At 42.0% G+C, this 19,164-nt stretch overlaps 1 protein-coding gene across 3 annotated transcripts in view; it reads left to right on the top strand.

The window, feature by feature from the left end:
* The window catches only part of GVQW3 (GVQW motif containing 3), an 82,612-nt gene extending 72,722 nt beyond the window's left edge, over positions 1–9,890 (top strand). For all 3 annotated transcript variants that reach the window (XR_013156732.1, XR_013156729.1, XR_013156731.1), the window contains exons 3-4: positions 7,950–8,117; positions 9,676–9,890. The gene's annotated coding sequence lies outside the window, so the exon portion shown is untranslated. The remainder of the gene's footprint in view (positions 1–7,949; positions 8,118–9,675) is intronic.
* The last annotated feature ends 9,274 nt before the right edge of the window (positions 9,891–19,164 follow it).

The raw sequence follows: 19,164 nt of genomic DNA, 5'->3' as shown, positions 1-19,164 counted from the left end.
CCCTTATGGAACGTATTTCTGTAATGAAGGAGCTAAGACTACCTATTACAAGCCCTAAGAATTCTCTTTGGTTGCTTACATGTGGCCCCACTCTAAGCCCACCTCTCCAAGGAAAATCATTATCCTCCCTACTATGTGGGACATGACATTCAGGGGTAAGGATCTCTGACAAAGTGGGACATGACTACCAGGGATGAGTCTGGTCCTGGCACCATGGACTCAACAATGCCTTCATGATCAAAAGTGGGAAAAGAAGTGTAATAAAATAAGCCATCGGTGGCTAAGAGAGATTAAAGAGTCAACAGGCTATTCTATGTTTATGCGAGCTTTGGTTAGACAGTGCTAATTGCCCTGATTTGCTAAACACCAGTCACTCCTCTTGACTCTTAAGAATACCTAGCACGCTATCTGAGCCTCTATAAAAGTTTCATGCACTAAGTTTGCTTTCCTGGAATTTATAATTTCCAGAAGGTTCCAACGCCAGTTAATCCTGAAACCCAGAGGGACTAGCCTCTCCAAAATTATAAATTAACTACATCCCCCATCCTTTAGTGTCACCACCCCTTCTCAACATGAAAAAGTCAGATTGTGCAGTACCTGAAGGTCTCTATAGATTGGGAGAAGAATCAGAGGAGAAGAAGGAGGTATAACAGACAAAATAGGATTTAATAAACGAGTATGACTGCTGAATCACTATATTGATGTTCCTTCTGGCCTCCAGTGTTTTGGAGCAACTAGCGGGAAAATTCTGAAAATTTGGAACTACAACCCATAAAAAACTCTGAAATCTGTTCTGTAACTGCTTGTTGAGATGTGCTTTGAAAATTATTGCTTTTTCTTTCTCTTCTTTGTATATATGTATATATATTTTAAAATGTTTTTTAAAAAAGTTATTTGATTTAGACTTTCTGATCTCCTCCCCAATGTTCCCACCACAGTGTCATCCTTGTCTGCATTTAGGGCACAGCTGAGAGGCCACCCTGTCTATTACCTCCTACCCCAATTCCTCTGGCCTATGTTTCAGGCATTTCTTACCATTCAATTTTATTAAAACAAAATTTCAAGTCCCCCATGAGCCAGCACTGGCTGATAGGTCATTGACTGCAGCAGGCCCTCCTGTGCCTCGCGTTGTTTATTTATTTATTCATGCAACAAACATATATGGAACACCGAGGTATTCCAAGGTATGTTCTAGGTGTTATATTAGAGTGGAGAACAAGGTGGCCAAGATCTCAGGTTCTCATGAATCTCTCATAGTGGGGGAAACAATATAATAAACAAAAGAATAAGAGAAGAGCAGGATAGAAATGCCAAGAGGAAGTCATCTAGGGGAGGATCTAGGGGAAGAACTTTCCATGCATGAGAGCAGCTGATTCCAAGATCCTAAGGATAAGCTTTGCTTGTTCTAGGAACAGAAAGAAGGAAACTGTGGCAGTATACATGGAATACTTTTTCTTGCTTTATCTGCAAATGAAAATCTCATCCTTTAAGACTTAGCTCAGGCATCTCCTTGTCGGGTATATCTTTCCTGATTTCCCCAGGTAGACATGACTGCTTTTTCTTTCCCTTCCCAGTGACTCTGAGTAGACTTCAATCAGCACATTTGTAACACTGTGTCATTCTTATCATACTGTATCATTGCAGCCCCTAGAGGACCTCAGTTTTGTCAAGGGCAGGACTGACATCCCCTTCTGAATCCCTAATGCCTAGCACAAGGCCTGGCCTAGCATCTGCAATGAGTCAATGTGTGTTCCATGAATATGTGAACTTTCACATACCACCCTCTCAGAACTTTCCTGATGGTATTTATTCAGAATTGGCAACGATTTATCAATCAGTGCCAAGCCCTGTGCTGGGTACTTTCAACACTGCTGACTCTAATAAGCCTTACTACCACCAAATGCAGTAAATTCTATTATCCCATTCTGTAGTTAAAGCTCAGAAAATCAAAATGACTATTTGAGGTGGTTCAGAAAATAAAAACCAGAGCTGAGATTTGTACCCAAGTTCTCTCAAAGCCAAATTCCAGTTCTTGATTTTCTATGTGATGCCACCATCATGCATTATTTCATCCTTGGACCTCTCTTTTCTCATGAGGGAAATTATAACTGTCTTCTGAGAGAAAAGATAATCATTTCCTTGAGGGAAGGGAAGGCCTGTACTTGATTCAATTTATTCCCTATGACACCAGAATAGGGCTTTGTATTTAAGTGCACACTAATACAGGCATCTACATCTCCAAGGGGTAGAAAAGAAAGAATGAATGAGTGAATGAATGCTTCACCCAAAGGGAATCAGCCCCTGATATCAGTTCATAGGATGGTGGTAGGTTGGAAGGAGGAGCCTTCCCAGATACCTCCGAGCACATCTTCTCTGGGAGGGTCCAGGGAAAGCTGGGTGTGCTGCTCCACACTAAGACACTCATTTCCTAGAAATCACACCTTTTGCTCAGCTGTACATCTCAGCAGGCAGGCAGCGGCACAGAGGGGAACATGCATGGCTTCCAATGAGTCAGGAAAATGAGGTTAGGTTTCTATTCAGATAGTTATTTGTGTTTTCTAGGTCTGCACGGTCCATAAATTTTCAATGAGCAGTGGTTCTGTTCCTCATCTTTCATTGCTTTATGGGACTTCAGGGAATGAAAGCATAACATCCTGCTTTCCCATAAGTTCTCTGGCCGCTACCCTGGCACCAATTAAAGACATGTCTATGTAATTAATCAAAACCAATTTGGAAGCACTTTGGTGCTGCTCCTCTGATGTGCTGCCCGCTTCACATACAGTAGTTCCTCAGCTGCAGTGACGAGCCAGGCACATAGGAGCTTTTGATGAACTGGCTGTGCCGGCCCCAAGTGTTAACTATGTCATTTGACATGACTAATGAGGCTTCCAACCTGATCCGGTGAGCAGCCCTGCTGTCTGGAGGGGGCTTGGCTTCCACAGCCAGCCTGGGAGGGGACTACGACGTGCAGGGGTTCATACTCCATCATGTCAGCTAGAGTCTTGGAGGCCTCTAGTGTTGGAGCTGGGAGCTGTCCACGGGAGAGGTGATGGAAACCGTGGACCAGGCTCTGTGCTGGGCGTTAGCTTGAATGTGACTCAGTTTAAACTTATAGCTCAGCCTCCTCATTTTATGGTCATGGAAACCAAGATCCAGCAGAAGTAATGAGCTGTGAAATACCTGAGCTTTAGGGAAAGAAATAAAGTAGAAGGCGAGGTCTCTGTCCTTGAACTGACCCCCTAGGAGTGCATTAGATAAACATGGGGTCTAATGCAAACACACCTTATCACAAGTTACACCATGGGTTTCCTTCCTTCACACTGCATTTCTTTATTAAGCATCTACATTGTGTAAGGGGAGCCTGTGGGCTTGCCACCACCACAATCCCAAGAACATAGGATTTGGAGCCCGTGGAATTGAGTTTGAATCCCAGTTCTACTTTGAGTTGATGTGATCTTGAACAAATTCAGTTTTCTGAGCTTTAGTTTCCTTGGCTGTAATAATGGAACAAGCCAGACACTGCCCATCCAGCTTACTTCCTAGAAGCCTTGTGAGATTCAACAGAGCTGATGGGTATGAACGTGTAAGACTCTCTGCACATGTTAGTTATTATTCATATTATTACTCCCTCTAAGGAGCCCTGGCTGAAGTCCCTGGAATATGGATCCACAGATAGCTTTAACTCTCTTCCTCTTCCTGCCCCTTTCAAAATGCACAGGAAAGAAACAGACATAAAACCAATTGGTCATCTGCCTACAATCTCAATAGCTTTCCCAGAGAGTCCAGTGACAAATAAAAAGGAAGAGTTCAGCTATTGTAATTTAATGTCATTCCATATATGGATTGAGCACCTCCCATATGCTAGATGTTGGCCACACTGTGTGGGGAATCAGAGGTGGATAAGATGTGTTCCTTGGCCACCTTGACAGGTCACAATTTAGTGGGAGAAACAGAGAAAGATATAAATAACTATAAAGTACTGCAGAAAAATACACTTGCCACAGGAAAGATACAAACCAACTGCTGTGGGAGCCAGAGGAGGGAATAATTCATTCCCCAAAGGGGGACTGGAAAGTGGTGTAATGGACAGGCAGGATTTAGCCACATCAGGAAGCATGAGAAAAGGCTCAGCAGACTGAGGGGAGAGCATGAGCATAGGTGTGGAATCAGGAAGGTAATGGTGGTCCAGAGGATAGAATAAAATCAAGTGAGGTAAAACACAGACAAAAGAAAAATCACTGCAGCCCACCTCTGAAACCTAGACACAGATGTCACTGTTTCACTGTCCTCCTCACTGGCTGAGGTCATCTTGGCTTCTATACTTCAATCAGAGAGAATCCCACATTGGCCCTTCCTCCAGCAAGGCCGAACCCAAGCCCCAGCCAGAAGAGCCAACACCAAGTGAACAGGGAACAGTATCAAATAGCAGATGCAAAGAGGCCTGGGCTGGGAAGTGCTGGTCACAGCCCCTCCTGCCCAGGTGAGAGCATCGTCTTGTTAGTGGAGACAGCAACATCTGGAGCATGAGGGCAAAAAATCAGAGGCCCTTGCCATGGGCCACATGCTATATTTTCTCCTTTCCTCCTTTGTCCAGAAGCAGCAGCTTCTTCATGTGCACTGCTGTCAGAATGACTTTGGAAGGCCAGGAGCTGCAGCTGGACTCAGGCATGGCCATGGCCACCCTGGGGACTCATATGTTTCTAGTCTTTCCATCTTTCATTGTGAATTTTTTTATTATGGAAATAATACAGTGATAAAAATGCAAACTCCAAAAATAAGAGAAAGAGGAGAGAGCACCCACTCACTCACACCTTATCTGTTTTCATTTCTCCTTTAACCCTTTCTTGTTGTTGTCTGTGAGCACAGCTTTTTTTTTATGCCACTTTTATCACTGAACTGATACAACTACATTGTCCATTTTTATTGCTTAACTGCATCATAGAGCTCTTTTTTTTTTTTTTCCATTTTCTATTTTTTCTGCCGGCCCCTGGTGTTCCATACAGACTTGGCTCTGTCCTTCAAGACCAGGAACATCCCATAAACAAGACTGTCATCAGTGAGAGGCGCCATGATGCAGAGAAAAAGTACTGACTGCTCTGCCATCTCACAGACTCGCCTTGGAATCAGGCTTCTGTACTTTGAAACTAGAAGGCCTGGTCAGACCATTCCATCAGTTTGAGCCTCAGGTCCTCATCTGTAAAGGGGGGGGTTCTAGCACTACCCTTATGGGATTGGTGTGGGAACTAAGTAATAAAACAAAAGGGAAATACTCAATAAATTTAACCCCCACTCCCTTCCCCTCATTGGGGCTGGAAGTAGGGTCCACTCTGCTTTCACCCTTCCTCTCTTGCCCACATACTTCACCTTCTCCCCTTCCCTGGGCTCCACAGACTCCTGGGCAAGCCCCTGAATTCTTACAGGCATACTAGTTTGTCTGCACATCTCTTATTCATTTGGTGAATGCCCTATGTTTGACTTAAGTATATTCTCTTAGGATAGAAATTCCTTTCCAATTTTTCACTATTTCCAATAACAATAGAATAAATACATTGGTATATACTGCTCACCTCATCCTTTTAAACAATTATTTCCTGAGGAAGAATATCCAGGAATAGAATCACTGAGACAAGGTTAGAAACATTTAAATGGCTTTTGAAATATATTTCTAAATTGTTTTTCAGAAGCTGTGCACCTGTTATGCTGCCATCTGCATGAGGGAGCAGGCCACTTGAACCACACAATAGGTCCTTCGGCTCTGGCTAAAAACCATCATTTCTGTCTTATTTCCCACCATTTCCTGCCCATATCACACCTCCCTCACTCTAATAACATGGGACTGTTTTCTGCAAAACTGACACTCATGCTTCTGTGCCTTTGTACTTACTATTTTCGACCTCCCTAGCCAAGAATATTCTTCCCTTAAGATATCCTGTCACCTTCAAACTCAAACCTTTGAGGAAGTGGGGACCCTCTATACTTTCTTCAAGACCCAGTTCAAACGTCCCTTCCTCTGTGACCTGGATCTGATTTCCCAAACAGGGTTAGTCGTGCTCTATATGTGGCACCTGGAGACAGCCTTGGCAGCCCAGTGCTCAACAAGAGCAGTCCTCCCCTAACCCCAGCTACATGCCCCAACCTCTGTGACTCTCCTCCCTCCCCTTTTTGATTTTTATTTCCATTTTCTAAATAAAATGCCTGTATTGCTGCTTCTTGATTTTCAAGTTTAGACATGACATACCGACTTTGAACAATGAAAGATTTCACCAATGCCACCTCTCTTCCCCATTCTCCAATATAATTATATTGCAAATTTTGGTTAGATCATTATGCAGTATTCACGTATAATGACCAGGGTTAATATCTAAAAACATTTACCCTCTTAAAGTTCAGGACCAAGAATTAACACCAGTCCTTCTCAAGCTCTTCCAAAGAGTTCAAGAGGAGGGAACACTTCCTAATTCATTTCGTGAGGCCAGCATTACTCTGTTACCAAAGCCTGGCAAGGCCATCACAAGAAAAGAAAATAACAGATCAATTCCCTTATGAACATAGATGCAGAAATCCTTAACAAAATGCTAGCAAACTGAATCCGATGGCATATTATAAAGATTATGCATAATGACCAAGTGGGATCCATCCCAAGAATACACGGGTGGATCAACATATGAAAATCAATTCATGTAATACACTACATAAATAGAATGGAGGGGGAAAAACATGACTATCTCAATGGCTGCTGAAAAAGCATTTGACAAAATCTAACACCTTAACATGATAAAAACTTTCAGAAAAAATAAGAACAGAAAGGACTTTTTCAACATGTTAAAGGCCATTTATGAAAAACCCACAGCTATCATACTCATAATAAGCTTTCTGCTTAAGATCAGGATAAGACATGGATGCCTGCTTTCACTATTGCTATTCAATAATGTACTAGAAGTTCTTGCCTGAGAAACTAGGCAAGAAAAAAAAAAAGGTATCCAAACTGGAAAGGAAAAAGTAAAATTATCTCTATTTTCAGACAACATAATGTTACATATGTTACAACCCACAAGAAAACTATTAGACAAAATAAAATGAACTCAGCAAAGTTGCCAGGTACAAGATCACAGCACACACACACTAAAAAAACTTTGTTTTTAAACATTAGCAACGAACAATCCAAAGAGGAAATAAAGAAAACAATTCCATTTAAAACATTACTTAAAAGAATAAATTTAACTAAGGATGAAAAAAACTTGTATACCAAAAACTACAAACATGCTGAAAGAAATTAAAGACCTAAATTAAATGGCAACATCTTTCATATCATGGACTGGAAAAGTTAGCTAATATGTCAATAATACCCAAAGCAACATACAAACTTAATGCCCTCCTTATTAAAATTCCAGCAGTCTTTTTTGCAAAGGGAAAAACCTATCCTCAAATTTATATTGAACTGCAAGGGGCCCCAGATAGCCAAAACATCTTTTAAAAGAAGAATAAAGTTGGAGGATTCATACTTATTATTTCAAATTGTATTACAAACTGACAGTAATAAAAAATAGTGTGGTACTGGCACAAAAAACAGACAAATAGATCAGTGGAACAGAATTGAAATTTCAGAAAAAGTCATAAATCTGTGGTAAATAGATTTTTAACAAGAGTTCTAAGTACATGCAGTGGGTAAAGAATATTCTCTTCAACAAATGGTGTTGGGAGAACTGGATATCCACATACAGAAGAATGACATTATGCCCCTATCTCACGCTATATAAAAAAATCAACTCACAATGGACCAAAGACCTAAATATAAGGGCTAAAACTATAAAATCGTGCCACATGATTCTGGTCTCTAAGTGCCTTCAAGCTTAGAAAGTTCTTCTTTATATTAATCACAACCTCTCCTGCTGCAGCCAAACCTTGGCCCTGTTCCTGTTTTAAAATGCCTTTATCCTTTAAAAATCCAGTGTCAAAACAAAACAAACATCCAGTGGCAGAACTCAGTGCCTTGGACACAGTGATTCTTCAATGGCCAGCTAAGTGAGGGAGAGACCAGCTTCGCGAATCACTCAGGAGAAGGAAAAAAATTGCCCTCTAAGATACCACCATCACCTCCAGGATTGCTGTCTCCCCTGGTAAGTCTAAGCCTTCTGGGGAAAGGGGGAACACCCTGGGACGTGGGCTGATGTACAGGAGGTGAGCATGCTGGCTGTCTGCTGTAGGTTGGTAGCGATCAGAGCCAACCCTGGATGGTTCCCATGCAGGGGTAGGTGTAACAAGCAGAGCTGAGGCAAGCTCTTGGGGGCAGCAAATGGCAGTGCCCAGGAGGGGCTAGACACTGCTTATTGACAAGGGCAATGACTAATTCGAACAAATGCTGGCCTCTGGGGCAGGGTTCTGGGGCCCCTGCCTGTGCCAGGTATTGTCTCTTTAGTTGCTGAATCCTGGGGAAGTCCAGAGAATTCTAGGGTGATCATGGGGGTAGCTGGAGCAGGGGAAGTGGGGGGTTCTCAGGGAGCTGGAAGTATCTACCATTTTCTAACCAGTATAGAAATATTTCAACACTTTAACAACTAATACAGTCTAATACATCTAATATGCTCAGGTCAGCCCTGATTATGACTATATAAATATTATGCACAGCCAAGCCGTGCAGGGCCCTGTGCTTACATTTCCATTCTTGTTAAAATTTATTTTTTTCCTAAAGTTAGTAATTGCCTCATTTTTTTTCTTTTGCTTAGTTTCTATATGCCCATCACTAAATCATTTCTAAACTTTTTGATAGAACAGTATGATGATCAAACCCATCAGCTAGTTTATCACTTTTGGCTTTTTTCCCAAACTTGGGGATAGACATGGTCCTTGCTTCCACTGAGTTTATAGTCTAACAAGGAATCAGATACAGGAATTTACAGTGCTATAAGTATTACAATAAAAGAATGCTCTATGGGAACAGCAAAAATGCCTCACCCCGCTAGAGAGACAGGAATGATTTCAGACCTGAAGTATGAATGGGAACTATTCATTCAGTAACATATGTATTGCATACCTCTTACATGCCAGGCTCTACTCTAAATGCCAACAATCCGCATTGAGCAACATAAACATGGCTCCTGCCTTCCCGGAGCTTACGTCTAGTCAGGGGAGACAGGTAATTAACAAAGAAGAAAATTTCAATTAAAAACAGGTCAATAAAAGAAACAGGATGACATGAGGAGAAATGGCTGGGGAGGAAGGTGGGAGGGGCTGTTTAAGGCAGATTGGCAAGGATAAGGAAGATGTCTCAGAGGAGGTGACATCTGATCTGATATCTGGCAGACAGAACAGTATTTGCAAGATGTAGGTAGAAGTGAGATCATAAGGTGTTAGAGCAGAATTGAAAGGAATTTTATATGGCTGGAAGATGAAAGGGAAGGGAATAGTTGGTAGAGATAAGGTAATGGAGGGAAACTACAGGATAGGGGCCCTCATACCTGTCCTAATATAATGTTATTATTGATAAAATTCCTACTCTGTGGTCACTTGTTTGTTTTGTGTGAAATACATTCCCACCTCTTTGCTTTCCTCAGAAGTGGAAGAAGTATGGAAAGTTGCAAATTACATTTTTAGATTCCCTTCCAAGATGGAAGGTATTTGGCAGGAGACTGAAAGTTGTGTAAAAGGGAGAAGCCATAGTTTTGTCCTGCTTTTCAGTGGCACCTGCAGCAGCAGCAGCAGCAATAGCTCCCAATGGAGGCTCCTGGGTTCCTGCTCAGCAGCAGCACCCCTAACAGGTCAGTACTGATTGTGGAGCCCCTTCATCCAAGGATGGGAGTGCCTTCCTGTTCTCCCTTGTTCTCTTCCAACCCCTTCCTTTCTTCCTTGTGCTCCCATATGCCCAACATCTTTGGAAACAATTTCCTGCATCAAATCCCTTTCTGCTTGAAATAATCTAGAGCAGAGCTGTCTAATAGAGTGTTCTGCAATGACAGAAATATCCCAGCTGTGCTGACCAATATGGTATCTACTAGTCAAGTGTGGCTATTGAGCACTTGAAATGTGGCTAATGTGCCTGAGGAACTGAATTTTTTATTTCTTTTAATTTTAACTATTTAAATGTAAATAGCCACATATGCTTAATGGGTACCATATCGGATAACCCAAATCTGGAATGATTTATTTTCCTGATGGGACACTGACTAATATGGTACTTCATATCAAAAGGTCAAGAGAAATTGGCTCTGAAAGATGGGAATAAATATGGGATAAGTTATATGATCTGATTGGGCTTGAATTCAGTGACAAGCTCATTGCCAGTGGAAAATGGGATGCTAAATTTGAGAAAAACCCTAATCTCAAAGAAGATAGCAAGGAGTAACAAGATTCCAAAGAGAAGCAAACAAGTTCGCTTGCCATAACTCCATAGGTGCTGAAAGTAGACAACAAGACTCAACAGACAAGAGAAAGACAGTTTGTTACAGCATGGTAAATAGTAGGAGCAGCAGCATGGTAGAGCTGGTTTTCTTGTCCCCAAGTCCTATGAGGGCAACGAAATGGGTCCAGATGGTGGCTATGCATGCAGTGGGGTGGTGTTGTAGCAAAGGAACCCTGGGTAAGGGCTCAGAACCTTTTATAGCAAGCAGTAAAGGTAGAGAGGGAAACCACTTTCCTTCCCTTGGGGAGCAACTACTTGTATGCTAATCACGCTCTTGTCACCTTGACCTGCTTAATTGCCTATGTGACTCATTACAGAAATAGCTCAGGATCAGAGGGTAGTTAGGCTTTGGAGTTTGGAGATGTACAGGGATCCTTGGGCCCAGGTTATACTACCTCTCCCAACAATTAATTACAACAATTAGTAATTCATAGCGTGCAGTAACAAAAGAGTTACTTAATTTATCATCTGGGAATTTAGATTATGACATATCTATTGAAGGCTAGTCTTTGGGAGACCAAATGCTGCTGTAATGAACTGTTATGGTGGGAATTGTGGCTACAAAGATTTGGCTTCTGCTTATGACTGCACTGGAGAAATTATTGATAGAAAATTATGAGTTCAAGGGTCTAAACTTTCAGTTCTAGTCATGGTCGGAGAAACAAAGTTTTTATTATGGCACCAAAATAACTTTTTACCTATTACAGCTGCAGGACTAATATAATTGTAAGCCAGACCCAAACTTGGATCCTATGGTACAGAATTTTAATATTAGCAGAATGTAAAAAGTTCCTCTCAGTTTCTTACATGAAAATTAGGTTATTGCTTGGGAATCAATAGGACCCTGAGACTTGGAATGCAGACATTTGGTTCAATTCAGACAAGTAAGAGAATCTAGAATGCCCAAATCCTCTTATGGATTACTTAAGGAAGTATGGGAGTATGATCATGTGTGTTTGTGCGTGTGTGTTTTAAAGCAATCCCTGCATACAAAAGTGTGGGGAGAAAGAGTGAGAGCGAGAGCGAGAGAGTGAACGAGAGAGAGAACACAGAGTGACAGGGCGTGTACAAAAAGTCAATTGCATCCACCTAAGACCTTTGAGGGCCTCTATGTTTGAAGACAGAATATAAAAATTCAAAGTTCCTTCCAAGTCAAATGAATCTAGGTCTCCTATCTCCTCCAAATATCTTTGGCTCTGTGTCCAGCCCTGCTGGTTAGCATACTGGAGGCAGGCAAGATCCATGTGGAAACACTAATTCCAAATCATAAATCCATCAGCTTTGGAAGCATTCATAACCTCTTGCCAAATCTGATTCCAGTCCTCCTCTTGGGGGCTTATATTTCCCTCTCCCATTTGTCCCATACTTTTATTGTTTGTTTATTGAAGTGCTCCACTTGCTGGGTTAGTTTCCCAAGGAAGTAACACATCATGCTATTTTTTTTGTGTTTGGGATTCTGGGGGCTTGGCAGGGAGAAGGAGGGAGAGTGACTGATTCTGTGGTGCTATTATCTGGGGCTCCAAAAAACATCCATCATTAGAAACTGCAGAGCCGCCTTTCACTAATATGACATCAGAGTGGCGATAACACTTCAACATTCTTTACTCATCTGGGAGTAGAGCAATGAATAAGTCGGGGAACCTCCCGTCAACCCATGGATCTCACAATCTAGTGGTAGAGATAAATAAAATACAATTACAACCCAGTGAGATCAATGCAGTGTTAGAAATAAATGCAAGTTGCTTTAGGATCACTTAAGCTATGAGGAGGAGGTGGAGAAAGAGGAGATGCTTTCCTGAACCTCATCCTCAAGGATGAGGAGGGATTACCCACGTGAGGATGGGAGTATGTTTGGTATTGATCTTGGCAGAGGAAAAAGCATTTGCAGAGGCTTGAAGGGAAGAGACAGTATGGTCTCTTCAGGAACAGTAGGTCATTCCAAGTGAGCCCACAGAATTTGAAGGGAAGGGGATTCAAGACGAGGCTGGACTGGTGAGAAGGACCATTTGTTTCAGACGGATTTCAAGTGCATGAGTAACGTAGTCAGTTTTCTCTGTTATAAATGGCATTCTGCAGGATGGCATGAAGACAAAGAGATAAGATTGAAGGAAAAGACCAAATAAGAGGCTGCTACCATCTGTCCAGGCAAGAGATGCTGGAAGCCTGAAACAGGGTGGTAGAAGTGGGAAGAGAGACAAATGTTATGATTTAAGAGGTAAATTGACAGATCTTGCCAACCTATTAAGATGTGAGGAATGAGAGAGAGGGAAATGTCAAGGGCAAACCCAGGTTTATGGCCTGGCTAACTGGCGTACATGCAAGTGTGTATACAACGTCTCCTCCAATAGAGGTTCAAGTAAGTGCTCCAGGAACTTAGTGACTGGAGAGACCACTGTGCAAGAGCTGGTGGACGGGTGGTCAAGTGAGGGTCTCTGTCTTCAGGGAGGAGGTTAAATGAGCAGATTAAGAGAGAAAGATGGGTCAGTGGATGAGCAAGGGACTTTGGTGTCAGAGATATATGGGTTCAAATCCTTGTTCTTCCACTAACTTGCTGTGTTATCCAGAACAAATTCCTATTCTCTGAACCCCAGTTTACTTCAGTGCAAAAATTAGACAAGGTTAATTGCTACCTCACTGGGAAAAACTTGTTTATAGAAGTGTAAGCATTGGAATTATGGTGATTATTACCACCTCCAAGTGGGTGTGTGCATGTATGTACCTTCTATAACCAAGGCTAATAGTCATTTAGTACTTACAATAGAGCCACTGTTTATTGAGCCTTACTATTTGATAAGATGATGTATTCCTACAATATAATTTAATTTTTACCATAACTCTATGAAATCAATATTATCCCCATTTTACAGGTGAGGAAAATGATACTCAAAGAGTGGTAAAATGCCTTGCCTAAGGTCACATGGCTACTAAGTGGGAAAGCTGGGATAAAAAACTGAATCTGACAAATACAGCCAGCTTTGTCAGGCTGTATTTGTCAGCCATAGTCCTGGGTGCAGTGGAAAAGCAAAGGAGACAGAAAATGGTTCCTGCCTGCCAAGTCTACATCCTGACTTGGAGAATCAAAGGCCAAGAAATGAGATCTCCTCTTGGTGGTGGTTTGATTGTTGGTCTTGGACCACCAAATCCTTCAGTAGAGGAAGTGGAGTGCATCTAGTGCCCTCAAGACACAAGGGCACCACGGAGGTGGACTACACAGCAGGAATCATTGTCTTCCTGGGTTTCCTGACACAAAAGGAGGACTTATGGGCAAGAGCAACTAGTCCTGCAGAATTAGCGTCTGGTAAATTAGTATGCACGAACTCAATTACAGAACATTAAGTATGAACTGTTTCTGTTGCTTATGGTTTTGAGCTCTCCAGGCTGTAGCCAATTCCAGGAACCTTTGCTGAAGCCTCAACCTGTAGCCCAAGTACTCGGTAATAATTATGTACAACTATAATAAATAGTTATCATTTATTAAGCACCAAAGACTATACATATGTCTCCTCATTTAATTTTATAGCCATCCAACAAATCAGATTCTATTCCCATTTTACAATGAGGTAATTGAAGCTCTAAGAGGTTATGTGACTTGTATAAGTCCACACAACTAGTAAGAGTTAACAATAATAATAGCTAACATATTTAATGCTTACCATGTGTGAGACTCCATGCTGTAACAGACACTGTTGGCTACCTACTCAACAGCAATTCCTCCCTTTCCCTGCTAGCAGAATCCTGATTTTGTTCAGATATAACACCCCTCAGGAAAAAGGATCCTACCCCCAGCATGACTGGCCAGGCCAATCATTGTAATCCTATTTCCCTTTGTCAGTCTCCGGATTAAAGGCAGTCTTGTGACTCAGTTGTAGCTAAGGATATGAGAAAAGTCAGCTGAGGGGCTTCTGGGAAAGGTTCTCTCACTCTTAAAAAGACCCAAAAGAAAAAAGATGACCATTGTGCCAGTTTGAAAGTATTTAGGTACCCTAGAAAAGTCGTGTTTTAATCCTAATAAATCTTATGGGAGCAACTGTTCGTTTCTTTTAATCCCTATTCAATAGTGTAGCTTGGAAACTTTATTAGGTTATCTCCAAGGAGATGTAACTCACCCAATTGTGGGTATTAACCTTTTATTAGAGGGAGATGTGACTCCACCCATTCCAGGTGGGTCTTGATTAGTTTACTGAAATCCCTTAAAAGAGGAAACATTTTGGAGAAAGCCTGAGAATGATGAAAAAGTCACAAAGCAGAGAGTCCATGCCGCCACAGACCTGTGGAAATGAAGAAGGAAAACGCCTCTCGGGGAGCTTCATGAAACAAGAAGCCTGGAAAGAAAGTTGGCAGACGTCACCATGTTTGCCATGTGCCCTTCCAGTTGACAGAGAAACCCTGAATGTCATTGATCTTCTGGAACCAAGGTGTCTTTTCCTGGATGCCTTAGATTGGACATTTCTATAGTCTTGCTTTTAATTTGGACATTTTCATGGTCTTAGAACTTTAAACTTGCAACTTAATAAATTCCCCCTTTTAAAAGCTGTTCCATTTCTGGTATATCACATTCCAGCAGCTAGCAAACCAGAATAGTCATCTTCTGCTCCTGTGTATTACAGTGTCTAGATGTTTTGCTGGAACTGTGGTAGCCCTCCATGAGAGGAGTGAGCTTAGAAGCAAACTAAGGTTGGAAGAGCATAAAGATGGAAAGAATCTGTATCCTTGATGAATGAACTAATCTTGAAACATCCCTACTTTTACACTTCTTATGTGAGATAGTAAATTTCCCATATTGTTTCAGCCATTTTGAGTTTTTGTTTGTTACTTGCAGCTGAAGAAATCCTGGCTGATACACATTTATTTTCTCATTTAATAATTTCCAAAAATCAGTGAGGATGATATTATTGTCCTCATTTTATATATGAGAAAATGAAGGTTCAGAGAAGTTGGGTAATTTGTCTAAGGTCACAGAGAATGGAAATGGCAGAATAATATTTGAACTTACTCTGCCTAATTCCAAAACCAGAGTACTTAACTCCTATCAGACTGAAGAAGACAGAATGGAATTTGAAACATGCTCTGGTTGACTCCAAAGATCGTGCTCATCCACATTTCATTGCCATCCCATTTCTGGGATGATAATTCCAGAAACCTGAATCCGTGAATATGTGGTTCTTAAAATATGATAACCAGGGTGCACAGGTAGTTCGGTGGTTAGAATGCCCACCTTCCATGCAGGAGACCCAGGTTCAATACCCAGACCATGTACCTAAAAAAAAAAAAAAAAATGATGGCCACCCATGAAGATAAGGACGGGGCAGCCATGGAATTCAGGGCAGGATTGTTGCAAATAAGACGACTCAGGCACATAAATTGGTTTGGCCTTTCCTGCTAATGGGGCTGGTGAAAGGGATAGTCTGGCCCCAAAGAGATACAATTGAATTAATTCTGGCCTCTTTGTACATGAAATTACTCTTTTGGCTCAGATATTTAGTCCCACCTGGATGCACCTAACCACTTTTCCACATGCTGCAGTAGGAAATTACTTGGCATGATCCACTGGCAGTGCTTTCAGGAGGCTATATTACTTGGTATTATCCACTGGCAGTGGTTTCAGGAGGCTATTCCTATCATCAAATGCAGGATTGGACAAAATGACAGTTAAGATCCGTTCCTTTGCTGAAGAGTCTAGGATTATATGAGAGATACCAGGAAGGCTTTCTTTAGAATTTACCAAAAAATCTAGTAGGAGCCAGACATTTTCACGGAGAGTCACCAGTTTCCTGCATCAACAGCACTTGAACAGAACGTGGCACCCACCCTCATAGTCTGGCCACTCTGAGCTGCCCTCTGCCACCTCTCCAGTGCCTTGCAGCTGCCACCTCCTCTCCTCAACTGCCAGCCAGGATGACCACGTCCCCATCACAGGGGCGCCAGAACTACAACCTGGACTCAGAGGCTGCCATCAACCACTACATCAACCTATTGCTCAATGCCTCTTATGTTACCTGTCAACGTCTTACTACTTTGACTGTGATGATGTGGCTTTGAAGAACTTTGCCAAATAGTTTCTTCATCAGTCACATGAGGAGCAGGAACATGCTTATAAACTCATCAAGAAACCAGAAAGAGATGAGTAGGAGAGCGGGCTGAATGCAATGGAGTGTGCATTACTCTTGCAAAAGAGTCTCTACTGGAACTGCACAAACTGGCCACTGACAAAACAACCACCACTTGTCTGGCTTCATTGAGATTGAATGAGTAGGTAAAATCCATCAGAGAATTGGGTGACTACGAAATCAACTTGCACAAGATGGGAACCTTGGATTCTGGCTTGGTAGAGTATCTCTTTAACAAGCACACTCTGGGAACAACAGTGATGATCAAAGCTAAGCCTTATGCCGTCTTCTCCAGAGCCACGGGATGACTTCTGTGGTTACCATGGCAGTGCATGCACGTTGGGTTTACCTTTGCCTTTTCTGTAAGCTGTATCAACATCTACCAAGTTCTTTCATTTGTACCATTCCTTCAAATAAGGTAATTCGGTACACAAATATATATATATTAGAGAAGATGAATGCAATCAATTCCAACAAGTATCTCTGAACATCTTTGCTTCACCTGACCCTGCCCAGGACATGGTGATACAGATAAACAATATATAACCCCTGTCTTGTTGGAGTGTCTGGTGTTTATAGTAAGAGATAAGCCTAGAAAAATCATCCTAGAGAAAGTCTAACATACCAAAGCAGATAACTTGAGTTGAATTTGGTAGGAAATAAGAAGCCACAGCAGGTTTTGACCAGAAACATGGCTCAAGTAGCATTAAGCTTTAATGTACATTAATTTAGCAGATGCAAGTAAAAAGATGGAGAGCCAAGAGATCAATTTGAAGACTTGAGGGATCCCTTCTCTCTGACCACCTAGTGAAAGCACAGCTTCGAAGACTATTGAGTGGAGCCCAAGTGTCTGGCTTACCAAGGAAAGGCAGCTTCAGTGGCCTGGGAGGAAACTCATACCTCACTCTGAGGGTTCCCAGCTTGGAACTCACGCACGTCGTAGTGTATGCAGCAGAGGCGCTGACAGAACCAGAGGAGGGGGATCAGTTACACCAGCAGAGGGCTTAAGACTGCCAGAACTAAGCTGCAGAGAATCATTGCTGAAGACTGGAGGTCCCAAAGGAGTCCAAGGCAGCTTTCTCACAGCCAGCTGTGAGGAGCTCAGAAGCAGGAATTCAAGACTCTGGGAGGGCCAGAGGATTTAGGTTCTTGGAAATGCCGTACAGTCTCAGAATGTGAGGACCAGGGGGTTTCTGATGGATCCAGTAACCCTTTTCACTGAGAAGCTAGGCCAGTTCTGCATGATTGCCCAGAACAGCTCAGTCTTTTGGCCTTAGATCTGGCAGTGGGGGTTGCACTGCATTTCCTCTATGCTGTCACTGGCTGCAGAGAACTCCTGCTGTTAGCTGCCTTTGGGCCGAAACTTATGACAACCTGACAAGGCTTTTTCTGTGTCCTCTTGATTATTTTCTACTTGATTCATCATCTATTTGAGGCCCTAAGAGTCAGTATTGGCCTGTCTTCGACATGCTTTGGCCAGACATGTACATGTCTCCAACACCTCTTTTAAGACTAACACTCCCAGCACATTCCTTCTTGATGGTCTGTGAGCATTGCAAAGTTTATAAAAACTAAGGTGGCCCTTGAAGTCATGGCCCTTTCTATTGTAAACAGCACAGGTAACATAAAGAGAAAGTTGTAGTTCTCTTACAGATGAACTTTGTTTCTTCACTTCTGCAAAGAAACATGGTCTCCCTTACTCCTTTTTTTTTATTTTTCAAAAAATACCTGACTTTGTGGATCATCCTCCATTTCCCATCTTCCAAAGAGACTTAAGTAGTAAGAACTATTTTTGTTCTTGAAGAAAAACAGTGCAGGTGTGACGGGAAAAGGGTGTGGTGGAGACTAGGGAGTTGCAAAACACTTGTCTCATCTAACAACAAACAACACTTAGTTTATGTGGGAATAAGAACGTTGTGTGGCCAGATCTACTGATTTTTCAACAGAAGGTAGAGATCCAGACTTTAATGTGAAATCTCCCAATTTAAAAATGTTAGAAAAAAAATTTTTTTTTAACTATGCAGGGCAAACAAAACTCATCTCTGAACTAAATCATCCTGACAGTTTGCCACCTCTGTCCTACATGGTCAGGTCTGAGCTCCTCAGCTCAAAGCCATTTATGATCTGACTTTACCCTATTTCCCTCCCCTTCACAACTGTACTTCAAAGCTCTTCCCACCACATCAACTCATCTCTAGCCCCTCAAACCCTGCTCTCTCTGTCTTCACACCTCTGCATTGCTGGTTTCTGTTTGCAGTGTATGCCTTCCATTTGCCTGCTTGTGCAATTTCTCAAAATGCAGGTCAAGCTACACTTTCTCCTGGCAGCTACTGTTCTCTTTGTAAGATTAGGTGCTCGTCATTCTTTCGATGCTCCCACAGTACCCCAAACATACTGCAATCAAACTTACCACACTGTCCTGGGATTACTGGTTTCCTTGTCTGTTTCCCACCTTGAGAACTCCCTGAGGGCATAGACATTCACAGTCATCTGTGTCCCAGAATCAAGCATAAGACTCATACATAGTAAATGTTTGTTCAACAAGTATTTAATGAAATTCAGGAATACTGATTAGGAAGCTGTTGGAATAGTCCAGAAGGGATCCTGAGTGCCTCAACTAATATAGTGACAATGGGGGTAGTAGGGGTGCTGGTGAAGGTG

Source organism: Tamandua tetradactyla, chromosome 8 (assembly GCF_023851605.1).
Source record: "Tamandua tetradactyla isolate mTamTet1 chromosome 8, mTamTet1.pri, whole genome shotgun sequence".
NCBI lineage: Eukaryota > Metazoa > Chordata > Mammalia > Pilosa > Myrmecophagidae > Tamandua > Tamandua tetradactyla.
Note: the sequence above shows the minus strand (reverse complement) of the source record. Positions and strands in the feature narration are given on the sequence as shown.